The following is a 14,914-nucleotide window of genomic DNA, read 5'->3' on the forward strand; positions in this document are numbered from 1 at the left end:
AAGAGCCTACAGTTGATTTTGAGCAATGGCAAGGAGGGGAAGTGCACAGGTTTAAAACGCTGAGGGGAAGGCTTGAAAAGATTTGGAGACTGGATAAGTGAGTTGAGGAAGTAAAAAGATAAGACTGATGTCAACAGTAATAGATTCTTTTTAGTGGTAATTGAAGATATAGGATTAGATGCTTCACTTAGGGTGAGAATGAAGAGTGAGAGAAGAGGCCCCAAGAAAGACCCTTTTAAAATGTAGGTGGTAGCCCTGTCTTCTGTAGCTCAGTGGGTTAAGCATCATATTGCAAATCAAAGGGTTGCTGGTTCAATTCCCAGTGAGGGCACAAGACTGGGTTTCCAGCCAGATCCCCTGTGGGGGCATGAGAGGCAACCCATCCATGTTTCTCCTACACATTAATGTCTTTCTCCCTCCTTTCCCTTCTCTCTAAAAATAAATAAATAAAATCTTTAATAATAAAAACATAGATAGATAAAGGCTGGGCAGGGAGAAGTACTCAGAGAAGACATGGAAGAAGCTCTGGGCAGGTAAGAGGACCACCAAAAGGCAGTGGTCAAAGACATCGCTGGACAGAAGTGAGGACTCAAAACTTGCCATTGGATTTGTGAAGAAGCAGCAGCTTCTGCTTCATCAGCTACGTCAGGCTCTGGCGGGGTGAGGGCTGACAGTGGAGGAAGTGTCCAGAGGAGCAGACACAGCATTTTCGAAATGCCTCCTTCTGGAAAGGGAGAGATAGCAAGGATGCTGAAGGAAGACCTGGGATTGAGTGAGTTTCATTTCTTTATTCTTTGTTCTTCACTAAAGCAACTCTGCAATCAAGCTTAAATACTGAGGAGGAGGAACCTAAAGGGAGATGCCAAAGATGCAGGTGTCAGGGAAGCTATCCAATGGAGCACGGCAGCCAAGGAGGCAGGAGGAGGAAACCTAGGGCAAGTAGAAAACAGACTCATCTACTGAGAGCCACAGAATCAGGTAACAGAAAAGAGAAAGGTAACCAGGGAAACCCAGAATTGCCAGGCAGAACTAAATGTCCAGCTGAAGATCTGTGCATTGTGTGACTTTCTGCACCACCGTGAAGGGTTTGAATAGAAAACTAAACACGAAATTTCAGGAGCAGAAGTTACAACAACGAAGAAGTCCAGCTGTGAGAAGTGCTAGCTAAAGACATCTATTCTCCTGCTTCTGTGAGTATTCTAACTTTTGGCCTTGAATCAGATTAGAGTTCCTAAAGACTGCGCAGTGGACCTCAGAGACTTAGCTGCTCATAGAAGTGTCTTCACTGAGTTGCAGTTCATTTCTCCAGCCTTTCCAAGCTACCCAGACAGGGGTTCATAGGGTGATGTTCGGGGTTGTGACTCACAGGGAAAATTTCAGGAGGTCTGGAGCCCTCTGCGCCCTGCAGATTAAGAAGGAGGATGTCCTTGAATTCCTCACAGCAAGAACCCACTTAGGTGGCATCACCCTAGACTTCCAAATGGAACAGCACATCTGCAAATGGAAAAGCCACAGCATCTGCATCATAAATCTGAAGAGAACTTGGGAGAAGCTTCTGCTGGCAGCTCGTGCCATTGTTGCCATTGAAAATCAGGTTGGTGTCAGCGTCACATCCTCTGGGAATTCTGGCCCATGGCTCGTGCTGAAATCTGCTGCTGCCCCTGGAGTCACCCCTGCTGCTGACCACTTCTGTCCCGGAACCTTCACTAACCAGATTCAGGCAGCCTCCCAGGAGCCGAGACTTCTGGACATTATTGATCCCAGGGCCGACCGCCATTGCTCCCTGTAACAGACTCCCCTCTGGGCTACGTGGACTCTCTCAGTGCATCTGATGTGGTGGGTGCTGGCCAGGGAGGTTCCACGTGTGCGTGGCACCATCTTCCTTGAGCACCCATGGGAGGTCATGCCTGATCTCTACTTCTACAGAGGTCTGGAGGAGACTGAAATGAAGAGCAGGCCGCTGCTTAAAAGGCTGTGACCAAGGGGGACTTTGAGCGTCAATGCACAGCTCCAGCGCCTGAATTCCCTGCTCCTCAGCCTGAGGTCACAGGCTCCTCTGCAGGTGTGCAGGCGCCCTCCACACCGACAGTGGTTTCTTCCTGGAGCCTATAGCACTCAGCTGCCACTGAAGATGGGTCTGCAGCCCCCACTGCGCAGGCCACTGAGTGGGTAGCAACAGCCACTGAGGGGTTCTAGCTGTTCTTCTACGAGCTTTTAAGCAGAAAATGCAAATAAGGTGGATGAAAAATAAAGTTCCTAATTTTTTTTTCTGATTTCTAGTCTATATATTTAAGTAAGTCTGATGATGTCTAAAGCAGAGGTCCCCCAACTTTTTGGCACCAGGGACAGATTTCAAGGAAGACCGTTTTTCCGGAGGCAGGAAGGGGAGTTCAGGCGGTAATGCAAGCAAAACTTGGGTGCTCACCCTGCCCCACTCACCTCCTGCTGTGTGGCCCAGTTCCTAGCAGTCCACAGACTGGTACCAGTCTGTGACCACAGGCTGGACACCCCTGCTCTAGAGGATGTATAGTGGAGGCTCTAGGAGTATTTTTACATGCAAGTGAGAGGAGCCAGATTGGAAACACATGTTAAGAGACAAGAGAACCAATGTAGTCACATCTTCAATATTGATACAAGGAAAGCTCACTGACCAAATGACTGTTCTCACCAAATCCTCTGTGAGGCAATAAGCCCAAAGTACCAGTATTTTTAGTACCAAGAGTTGCAATTTGAGTACTTGCTTATTAGAGTCAAACATTGTTCCAGGACCTTGAACTATATCGTCTCATTTAATACAGCCACCCCTGAAGAGGTATTGCTATCATTTTTCTTTAAAAGACAGAGAAACTGAGGTTTGAAATGCTAAGTGACTTTCCTGAGATCACATGCACGGTTGTTGGTGGCACCGAGGTTCACACTGGTGAAGCCACTACTATCCTAGACGCCTTTCTGATGATGAGAGTATCATCAGCCCACAAAGGCAGGTGCACATGAAACTTCTGAAAACTTCAAGAACTCAGATTAATCTCCATTTTAATTCTTGCCGCAGTCCAGCCGCAGCCCATCTAAGGGTCCTCAGGTGAGAGTAGGCGTCGGCGCTGGGTAACAGGCAACTACACAGCTCAAAGGCAGGTGAAGCACTGTTCCGTTTATTGCAAGTACAAGCTGATTTTTTATATTTTCATTTTTGGCATAGGTTAACATTTACAGGTGTACAGCATGATCAGTTAAGCAGAAAAAATCAATACAAAGGTAACCAGGAAAATATGAAAGTTCCCATAGTTTCAGTTATGATAAACAAAAGTTATTTTGACCAGGAAAACCATTAATCAGACAATTTGAAATAGTTCTATGTATACAGTTTAAATGTCTTATTGTTTATTAAAGTTCTCAGAAATAGTCATTGGCAACAGGTACGCTTAGACCGAGCAGAGGTTAGGAAATTCATTATAAGCCTTTGTAATATCTAACTTGGCTATCTATCTTGCTGTCTAAAATGTTTTTTGTATACTGAGGACTCTGACTCCTTGGTAGTTGTTTCTAAGTGCTTAGTTTGTAATAGCTAACCAGCTTCTTCTGTTTTTATGCCTGTCTAATTCTAATTGATATCTATTCCTATTCAAGGTAAAGGAGGGGCTGTTACTCTAACAACTCTTTAACAATCAGGGGCTATTTTCTAAAGGGGTTTTTGCTATTCTATGAGGCAGTTCTGTGGGAATACATATTTTTCCCTGAACTGTTCTTTCTTGGGTGGCTTTCACAGGAACAAATAAGTAAAGTACGATGCCTTAATTCAGCCAGGGTGATACTGCTTAGGACTTGAGCCAACTGTTGTTTTTTCTCTGAGAGTGGTCATTAATTCTAGGAGATTCCAAATTATCAGAAGTGTAAAGGTTAGAATACTAAGAAACAGTAAGAATAAAAGCAACACCATATATCCACTAATGCCACGTCCGTCCTACTGGAAAACGCTTCTGTGAAGCCGTCATCTCCAAGTCGTGACTGTGTCAACCGACATGGCTAGAAAATGCTTCTGTGAAGCCTTTGTCCCCAAGCCGTGACTGTGTCAGCCGACCTGGTTAGCACTGGATGCGGCATCCCCAAGCCGTGACTGTGTCAGCCGACCTGGTTAGCACTGGACGTGGCAAATTCTCATCCTGAAACTTCTATGTGTAGTTAACCTAGGTCGTTTCAAGGTTTTACCACTCCTGTTCCACTCTGAGTTAACAGCAGTGTTTGGGGACTTATGTGGCACCGAGGCATTGGGTACACCCTGGACCTTAGTAATCAGTCCACACTGGGTACTACTAAGATAGTCATTTTCCACTCGGTGTGGGCCTGGGACCATGGCCCAGTGCTTGTCAAGTTCGACAGATGGGCTTCCTTCGCCCTCACAGTTTTAAATGCAGAAACAGGTCACCTCAGGCGGGTACATATTGAGATTTGCACCAACCCTCCTCATCTCCCAGTTCCGTCACTCCGAACTTCAGATCCACGTTCCCCACTGGGAACCCAGACACACTGGGTTTGTGACCCTGGTTAGAGAACCCACAAAGCCTTGGGCTCCATGGTCTTGCTAGACTTGGTCCCTTCTGCTTTGGGGACCCAGGATCCTAAGAGATCTTGTGGCCTCCCTGGTGGCACCCCCAGGAAGCAGAAGCAGGGCATGAGCTCTGCCATCTGTTTCTCCTCAGCTTTGGGCATGGGCGACGCTTCTCAGCCTATGAAATCATGTACCCACCATGATTATTAAGGCCACTTTCCCCAGGCCCACAAATTTTCTCCTCCCTCTGTGGCTTGGGACTCAGACAATAAAAGCCAGGATTTCCAAATTTATTCTGCCCCTTCCTTTTGGAGGCAAAGAGGGCCAAACCTATGAGGTTTTTCAACAAAGAAAATACAGAGAGGAGAAAATAGGATAACACAAGATGACACCAAAATAGTGCCTTGCACCTCTGATGTCTTTAGATGAGAAATGCACTTCACTATGAACAAAGAATAGAATAAAGGTCCTCGGAAGAGTTGGGCATATGCTTCCCCAGCTTATCTTCCAGCACCAGGCCAAGAGCCTCGCAGAAGGGCAGAACATGCAAAATGCAGCACAGTGCATGCACATTTAATACCCAGAAATGTTAGCAGCTGAGAAATCTGTGCTTATCCAGCATCCTCACAGGAGAGCGGTTACACAAATGTGTTTCCAGCACATGTTTCCAGCACACAAATGTGTTTCCAACACCCTGATGGCTGCCAGCTTGCCCCGTGAAGCACTTTCTGGAGGCTTGCAGTCCTGGAGAGTTGACACCGTTTCACTCATTGTCCCATTTCTAGTGTGTGCTGTGTCGACCCCCTCAGGGCTCTCCGAAGTAGAGTCGTTTTCTTGTTCAATTACAGGCCAATTTTCTGTGTCCTCCCTGCTTTTCTCTTTCTCCCCATGGGGCAGCTGGGGAAAAAAAGAATACAAAAAATGATGAAGGACCAAATATAGAGAGAATGTAATAGGGCAATTGTGTGAGTTTTCTCTATTTTTATTTGTGTGGCTCTGCAGGGTGGAGCCTCGTGAGTGTGTCTGTTATCAAGTTCTTTTTAGGAGAGGTTTTATCCTGAAAAAGAGTACTAATTGCTATTTTTCCTGCAAGCTAGCACACTCTAAAAGCCCAGATTAATTTTCACCTTAGGACAATGCTGCTGTGCTAAGTTGTACATGAAAATACATTTCAGGCCTGTGGCCTGGGTTCAGAAATACGGAATGTGGAGGTCAAAGGGGTCCCCCGAGGGGGCTGGGTGGTGAGGTTGGGGAACTTAGGAGGTATGGCAGGTAAAAGGTGGGGCAGTGAGACGGTGAGGGTCTAGGAGGGCAGGCAGAGTCCAATATCCTGGAAGTGCTGCTCCTGAAAATCCAACATTCAATAAATGTCTGTTAGAGTACCATTTAAATGAAGGAGTCTCACTGTGCTTTAAACTAATTAGACCCTTTTCTTACGGTAGTGACCCATTTTGAAGAACACATTTGAAATGAAACAATAACAGGTTAGACCGGATTGCAAGAAGTTGGCACTGATGATGAGGAGCTATCTATCAGGACTGTGGCATACGAAAAGTGAAGTGGCAAGTATTTTTGCTGAAAATAAAAACTTAAGAAAAGTGGGAGATCTGACATCAAAACTGTGAAATTCTGTCACATGGGAGAAGGTCCGGATTGATTTTGTTGCTTCAGAGAGTAGTAGAAGGAGAGCCAACCCAAAGACGCGGCAGGGACTCAGAATTCCCATGTCTCAGGAAGAACTGGAGCCCCACACAGTCACCAGCAGGTGGCGTCTTCCCAGGAGAAATGGCCCTGCTCACAGACCAGCTCCCAGAGCACCGGGCTGGGCGGTGGTGGACTTTTAGGCCTCGAGAGTGTTAGGCTAAACTAGAAGTAGACATATTCTCCCAAATTCGTGTTGAAATGCCCATTTGTGCAAATGTTAACATCTCGTTGGTTTAGGACTAAAACGAGTTATTTGTGCCCTTTAGACCGTGGCAAAGCCTTCAAAGAACTTCCACACCATAGCGCGGCTGAAGGGTATATTGAGAGACACAGCGGGCTATTTGTCATTACAGCTTCCATTCACCCTGAGTAGGGTTACCATTTGACATTCCCCATGGCTCTCCACATAGTATTAGCAATGCATTTTCAATCGTACGCATTTGCTATTTACCCCCACACTGTCTTAGTAGGAGGCTGATATTCTCCTCACCTCCAACGCAAGCAGAGACACAGACACAGGAAGTAATTTTCCCAGGGTCAGTGAAGGTGAGATAAAGACTCTGGAAGCTGAGTACAGGTTTAATTCCCCTGAATCCCCAGGGCCCCACCCCACCCCACCCCCACTGCTCTGCAGGAGGCCCGGGCCGAGGCCTCAGACAAACACGGTGGTGGCTCCAGTTCTACATTTCTGTTCATGATTTTGAACGGGTAGAGCAGTAATTGTATTTTTTACAATGTCTTTCAGACAAACTCAGAACGAGGAGCGCAAGTTTTGGAGAGGGTGTTCATTTTCCCGTACAATGCCTGAATTCTGATTACTCTGGCCTTGTTTTATAAGATTTTGGAAACATAGCACTGTGTTCCGGAGTTTCTAATAAATCCCCGTACACGTGGTATGTTAGTGGAGAAGACACTTCTGTGGATTCCTCCCGTGGAGCGCTTCAACCTTCGTGGGGCCGTACTGGGACCGGCTAACAGAACGACGCTCCTGTGAAGGGACGCTCACTTCGTAGCTATATGTACGCTTCCATCTGCGCCCTCGTGAATTATTCAAGCAACGTGAAACAGCACTGTTTGGGGGTGGTTTTTTTTTTAAATAGTAAAATTTAAATGAGCTCAAGTCCCCAAAAGAACTAAAAAAAGGAAACTGCATCACCACTTCCAACACAGGCAAAGCTGGCCAAGGGCAGAATTTATCATCAACAGCTCTACAGAGAAAAAAAAAAAAACCAAACCAAAGGAAGTTGATTTTCAAAAGAAAAAAAGCATTTTGCTTTAAGAAAGGGAAGTCAGGGGCCTGTCCGCAGGTTTTGGCTGGAACAAATAGTGAATTACCCTGGCATCACTGAGCTTCCTAATGGGGGCAGTGGGGTGGGGGAGCTGGGTCGGGGGCTGCCATCATCCTACGATAGCATGACTTCTGTACTAGAGGTCATGCTAGAGTTCGGTCCAATCTCTTAGCGCAGGGTTTGGATGGGGTGGGGATGGGCCTGCGTCCCTGCTGGCCTGACCTCTTTGGTTACTGATCTCCTGCCACTCTGAGAACAAGGCAGTTATGTTGTCCCTAATTCCCCCCTGTACATACTGCTAACCCTGTGGGCCTCACCCAGCTCCCAAACCTCAGCCTCCTCACTGGACCTTTGCTGCCCGCTCTGTCTGTGTCCTGCCCTCTTCCTGCCGCCGCCTCTCTCTGATGTGGGCCAGGCCATCGCAGCCTCTGCTCCTCCGCGGAGGCCTGGGGTTTCGGTGGGTTTTCCCGAGGGAGGGACTTTGGGCCTTAATTCTGTGTTACACCCCTCTCTCTGTTACTCCCTTTCCCCGTTTCTCCATTTTTCCCTCTGTGTCTACATCTCCTCCCCAATTCTTATTTCTTTTTCTTTTTCAATTTTATTTTAGTGCAGTAAAAACACTTCCCAGATTTACCCTCAACTTTCTGCATGTACAATGCAGTATGGTTAATCATGGATACAACGTTGTACAGCTGATCTCTAGAACTTAGTATATATCGTTTAGGATTAACTGAAACTTCAAGCTCCTGGGTTAGCCATTCCATTCCCCTCCCCCTTCCCAGCCTGCGCGGCTTCTTCCATCACAGCCTTGGTACCTTGCCTGAGGCCAGGCCTCTCCTCTTTATTCCAGGGAAGGAGCTAAGGCCGAAGCTCTCTACATGCCCAACTCTGTCTTCCAGGTTTCCTCTCTCTTCCGGTGTCCGCATCTCCTCTCCCATCCTCCTCCCCATTTGCACACACTCCCTGAACCCGTTGTCTCTATTAATCTCTCTCTGAGTCCCTCTTTCTTAGTTTTACATCCCTTCCTTCTCACTTCCTACCACCTCTCTCATTGTTTTACTCGGTTCTTCCTACCCTCCCACTCGCTCCTCTTCCCAGGCCCCCTTTCTCTTCACCACTCTCTCTGCCTCCACCTTTAACCCCTTGCCCCCCGATTTAACACGACTCCCTCCACCCCGAGTCTTTAGTTCCTCCATTCTTCTGCAGCCAGACTCTCTGAGTCCCACCCCTCGTTTCTTTCATTCATTGTCTTATCCCCTCCCTAAACCCGAGGACTCCCTCAACCCCCATATGTTGTTGTGTGCTTCCCCCGCTCGTTGAGACTCACTCTGGTCCTCCATCTGCCTGTCTTCGGCCCTTATCCAACCCTACCTTGACTTTTCTCTCTGGACGCAGCTTACTCTTCCATTGGTTCTGTCCCTGTTGTGAAACAATTGTCTCATCTGTCTCAACCGGAGAAGGTCTTCCTCCCACTTTTGTGCTTGGTCTCCCAGCCCTGCCAGCTCAGGTCCCCTACGAACTCCATCCCTTCTGCCACACCCCTTGGCTTCCTGTCCCTGGTGTGCATTTGCACACAAATTACCAATTCGCACTGTCCACCCTGACCCAGCAGCATTCCTACCTGATGCATCGAGCTCCAGCCTGAAACCTGTCTGTCTCCTCCAGTGCACTGTCTCCTGGCCCACTTTTCTTCCCTACCCCCTTTACCATTTCAGGTCTGTCTGTCGTACCACCTACACCTCCCTCACCCCTCCCCACTATACAGAAGTTTTGGATCAGTGCCAAAATTCCTAAGATTAAAATTTCTGCTGTCAGCACATTGTCAGAAGCTATCGGCACCATGCAATGGACTTGTCTAAGAGGATGACTATAAAGTTGGATCAGATAATTTAATATTAAATCATTATGTTATGATGATGATGGTGATGATGATTAGTCATAGTCATTTTTAAAGTTTGAGTTCACTGGAAGATCAGTCGTTCTTCCAGTCGGCTGCCTGGGGACCCCTTTCCTTGCATCACCATGCTGCTTGAAAAATGGCCCCCGCAGTAGATTCACTGACCCAGATTTGGGTCCAGGGCAATGAAATCCAGGGCACACGTTTTGGTAACATATTCTCAAAGAAGACCTTTTACCCAAGATTTATGATTTGGATAGATTTCAAATATTTTATTTGTTTGTTTCAGCTGCTGAAGTACTTGCATCAACAGCAACAATTACAACATAATTGTTATATAACATTGTAGCCTGAAGATATCACGGTGCATAGGAAATAGGTACCCAAAGTTCTCTCTTGATGTCTATTGTCCTGACACATGACAGGTGAGGACAGAGCACAGCATGGGTTTCTCATCTTCTCTACCTCTTCCATCACATTCTGAACATACCCTAATATATTTTTTAAAGGACTGATGGTCCAAATTGAGTTGAAATAACTTAAAAATACATTATTTTTTTTAGATGTTATTTATTTATTTTTTAGGGAGAGGGGAAGGTAAGGAGAAAGAGAGGAAGAGAAACATCAGTGTGTGATTGCCCCTCATGTGCCCCCAACTGGGGTCCTGGCCTGCAACCCAGGCATGAGCCCTGACTGGGAATTGAACCAGCCACCCTTTGGTTCACAGACCTGCCCTCAATCCACTTAGCTACACCAGCCAGGGCAGAAAAATACATTCTTAAAAGTTATATTCTTTGTTATGAATTCTATTATTTGTTATCAAAGCTAAAAAAATGTCTACCAAGAAAAAGGCATTTGGTTTTTAGGACTTAACAAAGGCCTTTGAATCCTTTTGTTTTCGTGGGAATGCATGACACAGAAGTTTCTTAAAATAATTCCCATGCTTACTACACCAGATGGACAGAGCTACAGCTCTGTCTCCTGTCTATTTTAGTTATTTCTAAAATACCGAGACTCACTGAACCTTGCTCATTGGCCCACACTGCCCTTCTCACTCCCACTAATGCTTTGGGGTCCCAGTATGTCACACTCTTCCAGTGCCTTTCAGGCCCCAGAGGCTGTGTGGGAGGCATGGACCTTCCCCAGCCCCCAGGGTGCTCAGGTGAGGGTGGTGAATTCGTGCAGGGCCCTGGGCTTCAGCCTGCTCTTCATCACACGTGATTAGCTTGATCGCCCAGAGCTGCTGTGAGGATTACGGGGACCCTCATGAGGACCTGCAGGTGCAAGTCACCTCATCCCACACTTGTTCAGACACAGCCTCACCGGCTGCTCTACCAGCTGCAACCAATAAGATACCTGCTATTCCATTTTTTAAAAAAGGAAAAGGAGCATTGTAAAAATGTGCTCAAACCTGGAGTGCATTTTTCAACATTCATATCTTTATCCTGAAATAATTCTTCATGGAGGAAAAGAAGTGATAGATTTGTTCCTCGTGGCTGTTTAACTCTTCCAACTATGCTAATGACTCCAGAGAGAGGCAAGGAAAAGAAAAGCCAGCTCAGGGTCTCTCCCTTCCCACAGGGAACATCACCCAAGAGCAACCGCCACTGTGCCTGCCGATTGCGCCCTTCTCGAAAATTACTTTCAAATATTTTGGAGCTGAGTGTACATATTACACAGGGTGAAGCCTTTCTGAAATAATCCCAATTAAAAAATCAGAAAAAAATATATATACAGGGCCTGGCATGAATAAGGCCCTTTTTAATAAGGCCCCTTTTTATTACACAATCATACGCATGTAATTCTGTAACACAACAATATCGCAGTCAAACACACCATATGACATTTTAGGTGACATGTTCAAGTTAAAACTGTAAATAATTACACCCACATTATTACCCTACCAACCACACTCAAGCCGGCCTTGCTTCTGCTGGACCCTGTATATATATCTTTTTAAAAGATTTTATTTATTTATCTTTAGAGAGGAAAGGAAGGAGAGAGGGAGAGAAATATCTATGTATGGTTGCCTCTTGTGAGTCCCCTGCTGGGAACTGGCCTGCAACCCAGGCACGTGCCCTGACTGGGAATTGAACTGCGATACTCTGGTTCGCAGGCCCGCACTCGGTCCACTGAGCTACACCAGCCAGGGATATCTTTAGAGTCACAAAAAATACAACCCAAACAGCATCTAGCAGTAGTCTTTTCAGACTCAATGGCACAGTTTCATGAAGTATGACATTTAACTGTTCAGAATGTGGAAAACAGTTAACAAGATTAAGAAAATCAGAGTTCAGTCACGTATATGTATACATATGTTGTTGAAAGGCGTTTTATTCAGATGTTAATCTTGTGGGGCATTTTGTTTGTTTCCTTTGCTTACTTTTTATTGTGCTTGCCTCTGGAAGAACTAGAAAGAATGAGGAGCATCTCTCTTCCCCCCTAAGTCTCCTCCTGGGTGACAAATGAAGATTTAACTGTAGGAGATCTGTGGGCTCCTTTACGCCCAGCACAAAATTAAAAGATTTTTAAAATGTCTGTTTATGGGGTGAGTGGATGTGGGTGGAGGTCTCCGTGCTTGGGGTTGGGTGTGGGGGTGCACAGAGCCCTGAACTGACTGAGCTTACTCTGCCAGGGAAAGCAGGTGGGGGTCTGATGGAGGGACAGGCGGCAATGCATGCTGGGAGGACAGGAGAAAACCCTTCTCTCTGCATTCTGGGGAGGTGGCAGGACGGCTGGAGAGGGACGGAGTGTCTGTCTGGTGCACCTAGACAGGCCAGGCCTGGGAGTGAACCTTGATCCTTGGCGGAAACCCCTCCGCCCCCTTGCTGATAAGACCAGCAGAGCCATCTGGCTTCTAAGTGCAGCCGCTACAATCAGCAGTGACCATGAAGACCAAGGACGAGGGGGCTCGTCATGGAAGACCAGCCCGAATAACCTTGGCGGAAGTGGAGGGAAGGGAATCCTAGTAATGAGTGAGATTGTGTTTCCCACCACTAGAGGAAAATTTGGAAAGTATTACAATTTTTAAAAGAGTGAAAGACAGTAACACATTTTGCATCCTGGTACTGAAGTAAAATATTTATCTGGTGGGGTGTGTGTGTGTATTTTTCTTCCAAACTATAAAGAGATTATAAATCAAAAGTCCAATTCTAATAGCTCAATAGTTTGGAACTATGAATACATTTCCCCATAGAAACACTATTGTGCATGGAAAGTACATCATCAGAATGGCCTTCAAAGATTTAATTTAATCTAAAATTAAAATTAGAGGGACAAAGGGGGAAAATTGGGCCACCTATAATAGCATAATCAATAAAATAATTTAAAAATCAAATTAAATTAAAATTATGTAACCTAAAATATTGTACACTGACAATGGAAATTATTATTATGATATGGTAATTTTTTAGAAGGAAAAAGTTAAAATGAATTCGTTTTTCTTTATTGTGAATGCTGGCACTTCAGGAAAATCAGATAGGAGCTGGGTTTGTTATGTCTAATATGTCCAAGAAAGTAGTGGACACTTTCAGGTGAGATAGTTTGCAGCACTATGCACCAGAGCGTGACCTTGACCCGATGCTGCTTGGTCACTACTTAAGGAAGGTCATGGAAAAAATGTCTTTGGGAGTATGATGGAGTGCTGGTCTCAGAAGCAAGAGGTGTCCTGCATACAGACTTGATGACACTCCTCTCAGGAACTTTGCATGACTTTTTTTTACTCACATGAGTTGGGGTGGTACATACTGTTTGACCACTGGAGTTCGTGCCCAGTGCTGAGCTTTCATCTTGTTAAGCTTTCAGGACAAGTTTTATGCAAAGACAGAGTGGGCAGCCAGCCATCCTGCTGTGTGCTGTGGGACACCTCAGGCAAGTCCTCTAAGGAAAAAAAAAAATCCATCCTCACCAACTCTACAGAGTACAAAAGATACAAGTATTATTAATGCATTCAAAACAAGGCCTGTGGCAAAGTGCATCTATTTTCTGGGAATGCAATTCCTTTTCTAAGAATTTGAATGGTTATCTTGCACAGAATGTAAGATAACAATTGCCCACCTTACATTTGCTCATCTTACATTTCCATTCACATAGAATGGAAATCAGAAAATGGGCATATGGTAAAGGAGCAAATATCAACTATGGATGTACTATAGAAAATTTCCTTTCCATAGTTAAAAATAGTGCCAAACCACCAATGACATTTCATGTAGACATTTTCCCACCTAACAATATTGAAATGGTGAGGAGACCCCATAACAGCACCACACACCGAGAGGCACCTTCCTCAGCTAGAGACACAGGCAGCCTTCAAACCTCCCATGACAGGGCCCAGCCTGCTGCGACATCCTGGGGATTACAGTGGCTCCTTCTGCTCTCTGTCCCTGGAGGTGGGACGTACCACTCATGCGGGAGCAAAAGCGGAGCCCTTTTGGGAAACTGGGCGGCATACCAGTAGAGAAGGAGAAAGATGAAAAAGATGGGAAAACTCATGAGATTATCACTTCAGGCTTAGCCCAGGGTCCAATTATTCTCACCACAGAATTCTCGTCTTCTTAAATCATCTTAAATCTTCATGTTTAAGTAAATAATTATGCACCTTCTTGATATGAACTAACATGTTTACCAGCCAATTTGAGATTATACAAATAAGCCTTTGTCTTGAGCTATTATTCACGCCTTCGCTCAAAATTGTGGAGCAATTCTCCTAAAGTCTTCTCTGGAGCTCCAAACAAACAATCAGCTTTTTGTTGCATTATTCTATGTCTCAGCAAAGAAAGTGCTGAGACTGAAGCCCAGATGGCAGCAAGAAGAAGAGGGCAGGATGAGAAAATTCTGTGTGCTGAAGGAAAGGAGAGATGGTGTAGTTTAGGACTTATATTTGTCTGCTAGGGTTGCCACAACACAGCACCCCAAACTGGAAGCCTGAAATGACAGACATCTGTTGTCTCACAGTTCTGGAGGCTCCAAGTCTGAAATGAAGCCATCAGCAAGGCCATGCTTCCGAAAACTGTAGGGTAGGATCGTCCCTTGTCTCTTCCCCATTCTGGGTTGTTGCCACAAGCCCTGGTTTGGTCTGGAATGGCTGTTTAGTTTGCATAGTCGAAAGTCAGTTTAAGTTTATCCTTAATTGTTCCAGTGCCAAATTATATCTGTGCCATGTCATCTACATGGAAATCATAGACTAAGTAAGTTTAACTGTAAATCAGAAACCTGGAGCTCAGATTTTAGCTTCATTATCTGTAGTGGTTCCTTAAAAAATGCCCAGGTTCTGCTCCCAGAACCTGTGAATATTACCTTTTTGGAAAAAGAATCTTTGCCACTGTCATTAAAAATGGGACAATGGGATCATCCTGGTTTATCCAGGTGGGCCCTCCACCCAGAAATAAGTGTCCTAACAGGAGAGGGACAGAAACAGGGGAGAAGGCAGTATGAAGATAGGGGCAGAGGGTGGAGTCAAGGAATGTCAGCAGCCATCGGAGG

General features: G+C 45.6%; 1 pseudogene; it reads left to right on the plus strand.

Moving 5' to 3' along the window:
* The first annotated feature begins 440 nt into the window (after nt 1-440).
* LOC118986805 (40S ribosomal protein SA-like) lies at nt 441-2,193 on the plus strand (annotated as a pseudogene).
* The last annotated feature ends 12,721 nt before the right edge of the window (nt 2,194-14,914 follow it).

The sequence above is a fragment of the Sturnira hondurensis genome, unplaced genomic scaffold (assembly GCF_014824575.4).
Source record: "Sturnira hondurensis isolate 20B ecotype Veracruz unplaced genomic scaffold, ASM1482457v3 Scaffold0004474, whole genome shotgun sequence".
NCBI lineage: Eukaryota > Metazoa > Chordata > Mammalia > Chiroptera > Phyllostomidae > Sturnira > Sturnira hondurensis.